The following is a 14915-nucleotide window of genomic DNA, read 5'->3' on the forward strand; positions in this document are numbered from 1 at the left end:
CGAAGCGTCGCCATCTCGAGGTGGAACTTGGGCAGGACCAATCTAGGGCTCCGACGGAGCTATTCTACTAGAGAAACATCCCTCCGAGAGGGGGAAATCACCGCCATCGTCATCACCATCAACCCTCTTATCGAGAGGGGGGTCAATCTCCATCAACATATTCATCAGGACCATCTCCTCTCAAATCCTAGTTCATCTCTTGTATCCGATCTTTATCTCAAAACGTCGGATTGGTACCTGTGGGTTGCTAGTAGTGTTGATTACTCCTTGTAGTTGATGCTAGTTGGTTTATTCAGTGGAAGATCATATGTTCAGATCCTTAATGCTATACAATACCCCTCTGGTTATGAACATGAATATGATTTATGAGTAGTTACGTTTGTTCCTGAGGACATCGGAGAAGTCTTGTTATAAGTAATCATGTGAATTTGGTATTCATTCGATATTTTGATGAGATGTATTTTGTCTTTGTTCTAGTGATGTTATGTGAACGTTGACTACATGACACTTCACCATGATTTGGGCCTAGGGGAAGGCATTGGGAAGTAATAAGTAGATGATGGGTTGCTAGAGTGACAGAAACTTAAACCCTAGTTTATGCATTGCTTTGTAAGGGGCTGATTTGGATCCATATGTTTCATGATATGGTTAGGTTTACCTTAATTCTTCTTTCATAGTTGCAGATGCTTGCGAGAAGGGTTAATCATAAGTGGGATGCTTGTCCAAGGAATGGCAGTACCCAAGCATCGGTCCACCCACATATCAAATTATCAAAGTAACGAACACGAATCATATGAGCATGATGAAACTAGCTTGACAATAATTCTCATGTATCCTTGGGAGCGCTTTGCTTTATATAAGAGTTTGTCTAGACTTTTCCTTTGCTACAAAAAAGATTGGGCTACCTTGCTGCACCTTGTTTACTTTTGTTACTTGTTACCCGTTACGAATTACCTTATCACGAAACTATTTGTTACTGATAATTTCAGTGCTTGCAGAGAATACCTTACTGAAAACCGCTTGCCATTTCCTTCTGCTCCTCGCTGGGTTCGACACTCTTACTTATCAAAAGTACTACGCTAGATCCCGTATACTTATGGGTCATCAGGGTCAATAGAACACCGGATGCCAAACATTATATTCTGTTGCACCGAGTTGAGTGCCCGATGATAGTTTGGGCTGGACATTGTTTTTTAGGGGTGGCCTGGACATTGAATGAGACTGTGGGAATCCTCTCCCTTTACAAATTGGCCCATCAAAGTATTAGCAACGGCTTTGCGGCCTACTAATTGAGGCAAATCGTATTTGACGCTCTAGGCGCCCGTTAATGTCTATTTTGCAAACGAGCGCCTTCGCCCTACTGGTTCGGCCCATCTCCCATTTTTTCAAAGCAAAAAAGGCGACAACACGAGGGATCAAACCTGAGATCTCACATTGAGGCACGTTGCGTTAGCCATCACACCATCTTACATGATCTTTCAGTGTACATCTTTTTCTCTCTTTACATATCTTTGCTTTTCTTTTTTCTTTTTTTCTTTTTTCCTTTTTTGTTTATGTTTTCTCTTTTTTCTTTTTTTCTTCATCTTCGTCGTTCGATGTTTTTTGTTTCAAATTCGTGACCTTTTTTGTTCAAATTCGACGATTTTTTTTCAAGTTTGATGAACTTTTTTCAAACTCAATGAACTTTTTTGAATCCATTAACTTTGTTTCATTTTTTATGAATGTTTTTCAAATTTGATGAATTTTTAAATTCAATGAACTTTTTTTGGATGCAATGAACTGTTTTTCAAATTATATGAACTATTTTCAAATTTGATGAACTTTTTTTAAATTTATTATATTTTTTTTCTAAATTGATGAACTTTGTTTCCAATTTCGATAGACTTTATTCAAATCAATGTTTTTCTCCAAAAGCGTTGATCTTTTTTTCAAAATCGATGAATTTGTTTTTCATATTTGATGAACTTTTTAAAAAAAATTAATGAACTTTTTTTTTAAATCCGCTAAACTTTTCAAAATTGTTGAACTGTTTTCTAGATTCAATGAACTTTTTCTAATTATGATGAACCTTTCTCAAATTCGATGAATTTTTCTCAGATTCAATCAACTTTTTCCAATTATGATGAACTTTTCTCAAATTCGATGAACTTTTTTAAAAAGCACCAATGTTTTTTTTCAAATTTGAAAAAATGTGTATGTTTGAAATAAAAAGAAGTTTCTTTGATATTTTTAGGAACTGCACGCATTTAGCAAAGAAAAGGAAAGTAAAATGGTGAACAAACCCGTTACGGAAAAGGAGAAAAAGGAAAAAAATGGTTTGGGAAGCTTGCCACACCAGGGCTTTGCGAGCTGGGGAAAAATAAAAGAATGCAAATGATTTTTCTAACCATAGAACGTTTGATGGCGTAGTGGTTGGTGCAATATTTGTCTACTTCAATTCAATAGATCTCCCCTATACCTAAAAAGTATTAGCAGTGACACACATATATTATATTCTTTTAGTCTAGTGACACTTAGCATCAGTGTTATGAATGCTCAATTTTACTATTCGCGCATTGCTGCGGGAATCGACTGCAATATATCTGAGTGATTTGGTTGTATGAAGCTTCCGCCGTTGAATTAGTAATATATGAACTAAAGATAAATATACATATTATATATTGTATTTCATTATTGTGTAGTCGGGAATATTTTGAATATAAGTGGCGTAACGTAATGGAGAACTTTTCTTCATGCATGTTGACTGGTCCTTTCATGGGGTGGCATGCATGCTGAGGTGAAAGGTGTGCATGAGATCAACTAAAAATAGAAAAAATTCTCATGTATGTAGTGGTGGCCCTTTGACGAGGTGACATGTGTGCATGTTGAGATAAATAGGTTAGCAGGGATGAAATTCTTATGTATATAGGATTCATAACATACATCCTATTCACAATAGAAGTATGACATTTTTTCATAACATTGAACAACTACTGTTCTCTCGTGAACAACCTCCTTGCAACTTTTCCATTCAATGACTAGAGTGTATAAAACTCTAAAATAAGTTATAAGAATAAATACAGATGTAATATGTTGATGAAAAAGTATCATAACTTTTACAAAGTTTTTATCAGATATTTTAACCTCATTACTTGTTGGTCATTTAGACTGTAGTAGTTCTTGCATCGATTCACAACAACATGTAAAAGTCGGTATCCTTGTGATCAACTTTTAATCACAATTCTAAAGAATTAGTGTTCAACAAATTTAATCACAATTCCCAAAAAATACACTTACTTGACTAACTTTCTCTACATCTTATAAGTTGTATGACATTCATACCCGAGCTGGACTTTTCACGCTTCTTTTCTTTCTGCCTTTGTACTTCTTATAGTTTTACTTCAAATATTCCTCTTGCTCATAGAAGAAGCATCCAACTTTAAGAGTGGCATGAGCCCCAAACTTTCCTAGGTATATAAGTCTCATTATATCCTTCGGATTTGTTCTTTCTCTTTAAGTTCTCACCATCAACTCATGACTAGCGTTCTTCCAGATCCTATGCGTTTCAGTATTAAACATAGTTGAATGCTTCACTAGAACTTGCAACCAAACACTTCTTTATATATCACATATCTTTTAGCCTTTGTTTGTTTCTAAAAATAATTTCATTTTCAAGAATATCACATGATTATCCCAAACATTTTGAAATTCAGGTTTCTTGGAAGCAAGTAGACCCAACCAAAACACCGCCTAGAAGCAAGGAAGCACAGACGGCCAACACAGTTGCACACAAGCTTCTGCAGGGAAAATAAATCATGTAAATTACATTCACGACAACAAATACATCGGCAATAAATCCATGATAACCACACAAGCGGGCATGCCCGGGATGGACCAGGCGATTTGGTTGCTGACAAATATAGAAAAGGTGAAACCCCATAGACTTCTAGGACTTCTAGGGGGGCGAGGAGGCTATGCGTTGGGATGCTGAGCTAGTCTTTGAAAGAGATTGGGCTCGGCAGGAGACGTCGGCAGCGGTACCGTGGGATCGGCGGCGGCGGAGGAAGAAGAGAAGGGGTTGGGAAATTGGGGTTCATGCTAATTGTATTGGTCTGAACAAAGGATGTGCAAACGCAGTGTGGCTGCCTGTATCAATAGAACATCGGATGTCGGCCGAGTTGAATGCCCGATGAAAGGTTTTTTAGTTGCGCGGTGATAGTTTGGGCTGGACATTATTTTTTTAGGGGTGGGCTGGACATTGAATGAGGCTGTGGGTATCCCCTCCCTTTACAAATTGGCCCATCAGAGTATTAGCAACTTGCGGCCTACTAATCGATATGGATATGGCTGTCATAATGGTGCCATGGAGACCCACCTGACAGAAACATGCTGAGAAAGCTCTGTTGTAGTTGCCCGTATACCAATCACCGCAAGTTTTTGGAGATGAGACATTCATCTGCGTCACTATGGGCGTATCTGTCCACCTATTGTACGAATATTTGCCAAAAAAAACTATTGTACTGATATTTGTCTACTCTCTTTATCCATACTAGTAGAATATCCGTGTGTTGCCATGAGCCTTTTAACATTTTCTTGTATTGTTGTATAGAACTCGTTGATTTATTCGTCCCTTCAAACGACATTATTTTACGACCCTTGTCGATGAATTCATTTTAAATGTCGACACATAATCCATCTCCATCCCTCTCATAATATGCAAAAATCAAAATATATGGAAATACACCTTTTGTGTTATCATATTCAACATATAAATAATGAATATAAATTTAGAAGAACAATTTGTTGTATGCATCTCTTCTAATGTTGTAAAACTCGATTACTTTTCAGTTCAATCCATCAGTTACATCGGCGACTTTGTCAATCAACATTTCAAAGCATCATCCGAAGCCATTAGTTTTTATCTCTGATCTATGAAAGTGAACTTATAAATATATATTAAAATAAATAAACTCATATACAACATATATCGATTGGTCAACTGCTCGATGCAAGCATGTGGCCACTTTTAGTCAGAATGAGTGGCACTGTGCTTTTTAGTAGAATGAGTCGTATCCCGATCTTAATAACCTGTTGGCTCACCACCCATAAATCGTTGTTTTTAGTTATTCTCCACAAATGACTTGTTAGGGTTTGTGATATTTTTCACTATATAAAAGATTATGTCTCTTACAGAAAAAGCAAACAACCGCTCATGTTCTTCTTGTCTTGGAAATACAATTCATTCTCTCACACTCTCAGTGCGACACAAGGCTCACACTCACATTTCATTCTCCCAGCCTGCTCTCCCTGCCATTGTATTTAGCCCGCCCCTCACCGCCGTCTCCCCTCGCCTGTACGGTGTTGCCCGCCCACCTCCTCCCCCCTTGGTGTCCCAGGACAAAACCTGGTGCCAAGGAGTGCACACCATCGTAGCCGAGGGCGAACACCACAACGATGCAACCTAATGATCACTGCAGCGCTGCACCTTTCTTCAAGTACAACGGCCACAACCAAGCCCCGAGCTTATGTGTCCATCCTTTTATCTAGTTATTTATGGGTCATGTTTTCCCCGCAAATAATAATAATATGGTCATGTTTAGGGTATTAATATGGGCAAATCCATAATGATCTGTGTTCCTTCACTTCTCAATTGTTCCATGGCCTCGGTCATCTCTGCCCGTTGCACATGAGACACAAATTTTGGTCCAGCCAATTTTCTGTTTACATAATTAACGCTTTAAACTTAATAGCACCGTTCATCCAAGGATGATAGTGCATTATAACAACACAGTTCTATCCAATGATGATAGTGCATTAAACACCTCACGTTAATATTCTCTCACTATCACATACATTTGACAATAGTGACGATTGTCGTGGTGAGCGAAACTTCCAATTGTAAGACCCACCGACTCAGCCTATCGGAGGTGCTCGTAGGGGTGAGTGCATGTACATATTTGTAACCAACATTAGGCCCCGGGTTGATTTGAACTTGTTCATATCAATCTTCAATACCTGACTTGTAAGAATTTACATCACTTGTTGTAACCCACCATGACGTCAGCTCTCAAAATCTTCTTAACCCGCCATGATGTCATTTCGCATTAACTTTGCACGAGGCCCAGAACAACTTAACTGATACTTATCTTAATAAACATCCTAAAAATCGAGGCATCCCTATAGCCACATGATGATTTCGGCCTCCTCGATTGCCGTGCATGCCTTGTATTTGCCCCTCTTATAAATAGGGACAGGGGTCTCTCTCATTTTCCCCCTCGCTTCCTTCTTCGGCTTCTTCTTCGCACAGCCGTCCGAGCGCTCGAACTCCACCGCCGTGGCCTCCAACCGCTGCACCAACCTAGGCTGCTACATTGACCTGATTGGATCAGAGAACTTTGGGGCACCGCCGCTGCTCCTCATTACTTCTAAGTGCACCTCTCCCTTTCATCTCAGATTTGTATTAGGGTTCGAGCCGTTCATCAACGTTGTTGCCGTTCTTCATCGCTTTCTTCAACTCTGATAACTTTTTGATCCGGAGATGTCGTATATCTTATGCGGAAGTAGGTTTACCATCATTTTCACTACTAGAACATTTCTCCATAGAAAATCACATCTGAGCATCAAAGCTTTCCACTGTCGCCACCTTAGGTTTTATTTTCACTGTCTTTTCTGAACTGTCATAGATCTGAAATCATAGCTTTAACTTGTGAAATTTGTTTATCCACCACTTAGCAAAATTTTCACTTGATAGATTCAAAGCACTAAAAACCGCCCTGGCGGCTTATAACATAAGCCATGACCCATCATATATCATTAGGCCCCGTTTAAGCCGCTGAGGGAGTCCTGGACTAGGGGGTGTCCGGATAGCCGGACTATCATCATCGGCCGGACTCCAAGACTATGAAGATACAAGATTGAAGACTTCGTCCCGTGTCCGGATGGGACTTTCCTTGGCGTGGAAGGCAAGCTTGGTGATACGGATATGTAGATCTCCTACCATTGTAACCGACTCTGTGTAACCCTAGCCCTCTCCGGTGTCTATATAAACCGGATGGCTTTAGTCCGTAGGACGAACAACAATCATACTATAGACTAGCTTCTAGGGTTTAGCCTCCTTGATCTCGTGGTAGATCTACTCTTGTAACACACATCATCAATATTAATCAAGCAGGACGTAGGGTTTTACCTCCATCAAGAGGGCCCGAACCTGGGTAAAACATCGTGTCCCTTGTCTCCTGTTACCATCCGCCTAGACGCACAGTTCGGGACCCCCTACCCGAGATCCGCCGGTTTTGACACCGACATTGGTGCTTTCATTGAGAGTTCCTCTGTGCCGTCGCAATCAGGAAGGATGCCTTTTCCCGTCTTTAAAGACGGCGCCATCGTCAAGGGAGCTTTAGCCGCCGGCCAAACTATCCGGCTAGGTGATTTTCTTATGACCGCCTGTTCGGCCACCGCTCCGACAATGACCTCTCAGGTCATCAAAAGCGATCTTCACGTCAGCTCGGAATTCGCCGAGCAGCTAGATCCGATGGAGCTCTCCTCTGTAAACGAGCTCTTGGATCACATCGCCGCCCGGGGAGTCGCTACAGAGTACGATCAGATTGGGCTTAAAACTGATCTGAGAGAAATTAACTCTCCCCAGGCTACCCACCACGTTGTTGTGGTAGAGGAACAATGCGGCGACTCTTCTTCTATGTTAAAAACCAGCTATGTCCGGATTCCCGATCCCTCCATGTCGGATTCCCACGGAGGGACGAACATCAATCAAATACTGAACCTAAAGTCAGGCATCGGACCAGATTTGTTGGAAAACATCCAACAACCCAAGCTTCCAAATCCGGAAACTTCTTGGCCTTTGAGCCTCAGATTGGGCGGGGTTCCAAATTTAATTCCACCCGCCCACCCAAACATAAGCGATCTATCTCAAATACGGCAAGAGCCCGATGAAACAGTACATCATTACTGGGCCAGATTCCTCCTGGTTATGAACAGGATAAAGGACTGCCGTGAAGAAAGCGTGATTTCAATTTTCTGCAACAATTGCACGGACAAGGGAATCATGAACGCCATAAGTCGTCGCGAAGTTACACGCTTCGCCGACCTAGCGACCATTGTACAAAATACTGTGCGATGGAGAGTGCCTGGAAAACCGAAACCAGGTTTTGGGATAATCCGGCCCCGAATACAACCCTAGTCCGAAACAAAAGGGTGCGTCATACTCAAGCACCTCGGTTAAAAACCAAAAAGCAAAAAACCCCTAAAGGGCACGGAACCGTACTAGAGGGATGGCTCAACGGACCCTGTCAAATCCACAGTACGGAGGGCGCCACTCCAACACATAGCCTTCGAGCATGTTGGATACTACGGCAGGTGGCCAAAAGTGGCGAAGGCTTTCTAGCCCCGGGCAACCAGCCCAACAGTACCAGTACGGTATTAATAGTCTTTGAGACTTTCGCATCAAATAACATGCGGAAACGAACAATCCGCAGCCTCGCCGAAGTCTACCAAGTAGCAACAACAAATCCATGGAGCGACACGGCTATCACCTTCAATGACAGTGACGAACCTAAATTCTGAACAGCTCGAGCACCAGTCGCATTGGTCCTCAGTCCGATAGTGGACGGCTTTCGTCTTACCAAGGTACTCATGGATGGCGGCAGCGGATTAAACCTCATCTACGAGGAAACCCTTCAAAAAATGGAAATTGATTGGAGCCGCATTGAGCGAAGCAGCACAACCTTCAGGGGAATAATCCCTAGTCGAGAAGTACGCTGCACAGGAAAAATCACACTAGACGTAGTGTTCGGCTCGCCGGACAATTACAGGTCCGAAGAGGTCACGTTCCAAGTGGCCCCATTCGGCAGCGGATATCACGCCTTGTTAGGGCGAGAGGCATTCACAATCTTCCAAGCTATACCTCATTACGGGTACATGAAGCTCAAAATGCCCGGGCCCAATGGAATAATCACTCTTGTCAGTGATCCAGATATAACACTCCGCGCTGAAAATAAGACAGCCGCACTAGCCCTAGAGGCATTATCCGAAGCCCTAGCGGCAGAGGAACTCACTGCGCTGCGCTCCATGGTGGACAGGGACGATGTGATACTCGATAAGAGGTCTAAGTCCACCTCTTTTAAACCAGCAGACGAAATAGTCAAATTCCAGGTCCATCCAACGGACCCCAAAAAGACGGCCTCCATTGGGGCATAATTAAATCCTGATGTAGAAGCCGCACTACGAGAATTCCTACGGGAAAATTGGGACATTTTTGCCTGACACCCTTCAGACATGCCAGGAATCCCACGCAGGCTGGCAGAGCACAGCCTAAATATCCTAAAAGGATTCAAGCCAGTCAAGCAGGCTCTTTGGTGATTTTCCGAACCCAAAAGTCAGGCAATGGGAGAGGAGCTAGCCAAACTCTTAGAAGCCGGATTCATCAGAGATATAAAACATCCGAACTGGCTAGCCAACCTAGTAATGGTACCAAAAAAGGACAAATCCTGGCGTCTTTGTGTCGATTTCAAAGACCTTAACAAGGCCTGTCCAAAGGACCCTTTCCCTCTCCCTCGCATCGACCAAATCATCGATGCTACCGCAGGGCACGATTCATTGTGCTTCCTCGACGCATACTCCGGATACCATCAAATCAAGATGGCGGAAAAAGACCGGGCCACAACGGTATTCATTACTCCATACGGACCATTCTGCCTCAACACAATGCCCTTCGGACTCAAAAACGCCGGCGCAACATATCAGCGCATGATTCAGACATGTCTGGCTACCCAGATAGGCAAAACAGTAGAGGCATGCGTAGACGATGTGGTCGTCAAGACCAAACACGTCGAAACTCTAGTAGACGACTTGAGGGTGACATTCGACAACCTCCGAGCATATGACATTAAGCTCAACCCGGAAAAATGTGTTTTCGGCGTACCAGCCGGAAAGCTCTTGGGCTTCATTGTATCCGGTAGAGGAATTGAAGCAAACCCAGCCAAGATCCGAGCTCTGTCACAATTGGATATCCCAAAAGACCTCAAGCAAATACAAAAACTAACTGGATGCGTGGCGGCTCTAAGCCGCTTCATCTCCCGTTTGGGAGAAAAGGCACTGCCCCTCTATTGCCTCCTCGGCGCACCGAACACTTCGAATGGACGGATGCTGCCACGGCCGGACTCGAAGAAATTAAGGCCATATTGGCAACAAATCCGGTCCTGGCCGCCCAACTTGGGCGAACCGATGTTATTATATATCGCAGCAACACATCAAGTTGTCAGCGCGGTACTCGTCGTCGAACGAGAAACAGAAGGGCACAAATTCCCTCTTCAAAAACCAGTGTACTACGTATCCACTGTCTTAACTCCATGCAAGTCCCGGTACCCACATTATCAAAAGATAGCATATGCGGTGTTCATGGCATCCCGGAAGCTGTGAAACTACTTTCAAGAGTGTCCCATAACGGTGGCCTCCGAAGTACCTCTCAACGATATTATAAACAATCGCGATGCGACGGGCAGGATTGCAAAATGGGCCATTGAGCTCTTACCATTTGACATAACCTACAAACCACGGCGAGCTATAAAGTCGCAAGTTCTGGCTGACTTCATCGCCGAATGGACCGAAGCCGAACTCCCTAAAGAGTACGGCACATACTCCAATTGGATCATGCATTTCGACGGCTCCAAAATGTTGGCTGGCTTGGGGGCTGGCGTCGTCTTGACGTCCCCAACCGGAGACATAGTCCAATACGTGCTTCAAATAATGTACACGGACTCCAACAATGCAGCCGAACACGAGGCCCTTCTACATGGCCTCCGGATGGCAATCTCCATGGGTATTCAACGCCTAGAGGTGCGCGGGGATTCAAACCTCGCAATATCCCAAGTAAATGGAGACTTTGACCCCAAGGATCCGAAAATGGTAGCCTACCGTAATGCCATCTTAAAAATGTCAGCCCGGTTTGAAGGACTCGAATTCCACCATGTAGCCCAGGATAATAACTAGGCAGCAGACGTGTTGGCACGCATCGGCGCAAAATGCGACGCCGTCCCTCCAAACATCTTCCTGGAGCGGCTCTTTAAGCCATCCGTACTATGGGAAGAGGAGTCCGGAAACGACAACCCGGAACCAACTGCACCACCCAACACAGAACATTCTGACACAATGGCTCAGCCAATGAAATAACACCTTCAGCCCACGAGATAATGGCAGTAATTGCCCCGTGGACGGAACCATTCCTAGCCTACTTAATCATGCAGGAACTCCCCGAAGACCAAAATGAGGCCCGCTGCATAGTTCGGAGATCTAAAGCCTACAAGGTCCATGAGGGTGAACTCTATAAGAAAAGCACAACCGGAGTCCCTCAAAGGTGTATCTCTGAAGAGGAAGGGCGAAATCTCCTGGCTGAAATTCACGCCGGACTCGGCGGGCACCACGCTGCAGCCCGGGCCCTTGTAGGCAAGGCCTTCCGTACAAGATTTTATTGGCCGACAGCCCGAGCAGATGCTCAGGACTTAGTCCAATGATGTGTTGGTTGCCAGCTCTTTGCTAATCAAAGCCACATGCCACCCACCGCCCTCAAAACTATACCCATCACTTGGCCGTTCGCGGTCTGGGGGCTTGACATGGTCAGACCCCTTAAAGGGGGAACCCACAAGCACAAATACTTTTTGGTCATGGTGGACAAATTCACCAAATGGATAGAGGCCAAGCCGGTTAAAATGGCAGAATCCGGACCTGTGATAGACTTCATATCCGGGGTAGTACACCGTTTTGGCGTCCCCCACAGCATCATCACTGATAACGACACGAATTTCACGGCCGACGAGGTTAAACTCTGGTACAAAAACATGGGCATCAAGCTCGACTACGCTTCAGTCTACCACCCTCAAACTAACGGTCAAGTGGAACGAGCAAATGGTCTAATCATGAGCGGCATTAAACCCAGATTAGTGCGGTCCCTCACGGAATCTAACACGCACTGGGTAGAGGAGCTTGACTCCGTACTCTGGGGGCTGCGGACCACGCCAAACCGCACTACCGGATTCACACCATTTTTTATGGTATACAGCGCTGAGGCAGTTTTGCCCTGCAATATAATTCATGACTCACCTCGCGTGCGTATGTACGAGGAAAGAGAAGCCGAGTTGGATTGGCAGGACAGTTTGGACGCCTTAGAGGAGGAGTGCGACGTGGAAAAATCCCGTTCCGCATTCTATCAACAGCAGGCTCGAAGATATCAAAGCAGGGAAGTACAGGCCAAAACTTACAATGTTGGCGGGCTAGTTCTACGCCTGCCGGACAAGAAAAAGGACAAACTTAAGCCCAAATGGGAAGGTCCCTTCATCATCGACCAAGTCCTTACCGGCGGTGCATACCGTCTACGCAACGCATCTGACAACCGACTCGAGCCAAACCCATGGAACGCAGCCCGTCTCCGAAGATTTTACGCCTAGCGCCGGACTCAGGGTTCGTCTCCTTCCTCCGTCCACCTTTCATATTTTTCACTGTCTTTGTTTTCCCTCCTTTTTCCTCCCCCTCTCAGTACAAGCCTCTTGAGGGCTGATCTGCGCTTTGTTCGCACTCACTCGATGTGCTACTCGCACTCGTTATACCTGGGGGCTTCTTTAACAGAAGCTTATTTATACGGGCTTCATGCCCAACACATGTGTCACACTTCCGCATGTACCTTTTGATCACCATTATATGCATCGATATGACTTAAGTTTTGGCCAAGCCGGGTTGCCTGGCTCCTGTGCTTACCCCTACGTTCCCGATTGTTCGGCTAGGTGGTAAAGGGAGCACCTCTGCGATTGTTACTGCCGGGTCAGCCGGACGTGTACCTCAGACTGGGTGAAGCCGAAGGCTAGCGTTCTTAAGGGAATATTCGGTTGGTGACCTAAAAGATGATTTATTACTTACCTATTTATCTGCCCCCAGATGCTTTTTCTGCTATTTTCGCAGTCTGGACATGCACTTTAGGGCATGCCTCCCAGGGAAAGGAACCCTTAACGGAACTATTCTCCCTGGAAGATGTTTCTTACTAACCATGTAATATAACATAGCTAGTTTGGCACTTGTCTGATAAAGCAATTATGACCCCTACGCCTTGTCTCCATGCATGCCCCGGTTCTTTTATAACTGTAAGGGTATTCGGACACACTCCGGACTGTTGGGTCCCGAGGTTGAAGCGAAATGATCCGCAAAGACAAACGATCTACAATCCGGCTAGAAGGCATTTTACATGTCATTTTAAAATTACATCGTCAAACTGACTGATTGTACTCCTCTTCAATCCCATCTAACAGGCTGTCTAATTTACAGTCCTGTTGGGAATATTTCGCGGCCAACTCTACTTGGCCGTACATCAGGCTCACAGGGATCTCCTTCCCATCGGGCCCCGCAGGTCCGACCTCGGCCATGTGGTTTGGGTCAGCCTTCGGGTACCGCGTCTTCACCATGGCCCAGGCCTCCCTGGCGCCTTGACGGCAGGCCAATATCTTCCACGGACGGAGACGCCGCCGTACTCCCTGAAGCTTCTCAGCAAGCCCTCCAAGACCCTCGGGTAGGGAGATGGAAGGCCATAAGGCCTGAACAACGCCGCTCATCGCCTGCCGAACACGTTCATGCAATTGCAGCAGCTCGGGAAGAGGGTCTCCCGTGGAACCAGGCATCTCCTCCGCCAGACGACCCGTGAGCACACCTACAGACACATTTCTGTCAATCGACTTCCTCGCCGAACTCTTCTTTTCAAAAGAGTTTGCTCAAGCACTTACTATAAATGCCGCGACGAAGCCGCCGATTCTCCTTTACGGAGTTAGACAGCTGGATCTGGACATCTTTTAGTTCTTCGCCCAGCTGGGTGTTGGCATCTTGGAGTTTGTTCCTCTCCTGCTGCACCCTTATAAGCACCTTCTCGCTGGCCTTCAACTGGCGCAGCAGATGTTGCTTGTCCGGATCTAGTCCGGCACCCTCTGCAATATTATTGTCAGACTATACACACACGCCGCACTTCATAAACTACTTCTCTTTTCAAAATATGAATTACTAGAGGGGGTCTCCGTGGCTCCCCCGGCAGCGGCTAGTGCGGCCTCAAGTTGGGCCTTGCATTCTTGAAGCTCCTGGGACAGGTGGGTATTCTTCTCGGTAAGATCCTGCATAACAAATGATCCTTAAATCAGTTAGTTTAACTATTTTAAGTCTCGGGGGCTACTGGCATACATAACTATTAAAATTCCTCACCCGTATGTCTTTTACATACTGCTCCGTGGCTCTGGTTAAACCATCTTGAGCAGCACGGAGGTGCGCATCTCCCGCATTAAAGGCATTCAACGCCTCTGGGGAGAAACACGCGTCACGAAGAACTGTCCGACGGCGCCTGTGATTCATGGCGCTCTCCACCTCAGACCTGGTGGCGGACAACCTTTCGGCATCCTCCGTTGGAGGAGCATCCGGCTCGCGCCTTGTGCTCGCCTCCCCCACCGGACCAGGCGTTGGAGCCTGGCTGGCAGAGGCTTGGTTGGCACCCTCTCCGGACTCAGTCCAGCGAGCGCTCTTTCTCCTGGAAGGATCATGAGCATTAATATACCTCCCAGGAGTCTTTCCCTTAAAAGACAATGGTGCACCATACCTTTGCGGCGATGTTTCGATTCGCGCCGCACTCCTCTTCCGCCTGCTAGGCCGCACTGACCTCGTTTGGTCAGTCGCCGTGGGCTCGGCTTCCCGCTATAAAGGCACCTCCTGCGAAGCACCATTGGTACACCGTGGTCAGAAATAAGCATTAAAAAAGTAATGGTGTCAGGACTTCGGTCGTACTCACCTGGGAAGCCGGACATAAACCGGGGTAGTCAGCCGTAATGGCGACTAAAGCATTGTCTATGCTGAGCTGGTGGAACACCCCGTCAATCAATTCCACCTTTATGTCCGGATCCTCTTCG

Source organism: Triticum aestivum, chromosome 4B (assembly GCF_018294505.1).
Source record: "Triticum aestivum cultivar Chinese Spring chromosome 4B, IWGSC CS RefSeq v2.1, whole genome shotgun sequence".
Classification (NCBI taxonomy): Eukaryota; Viridiplantae; Streptophyta; class Magnoliopsida; order Poales; family Poaceae; genus Triticum; species Triticum aestivum.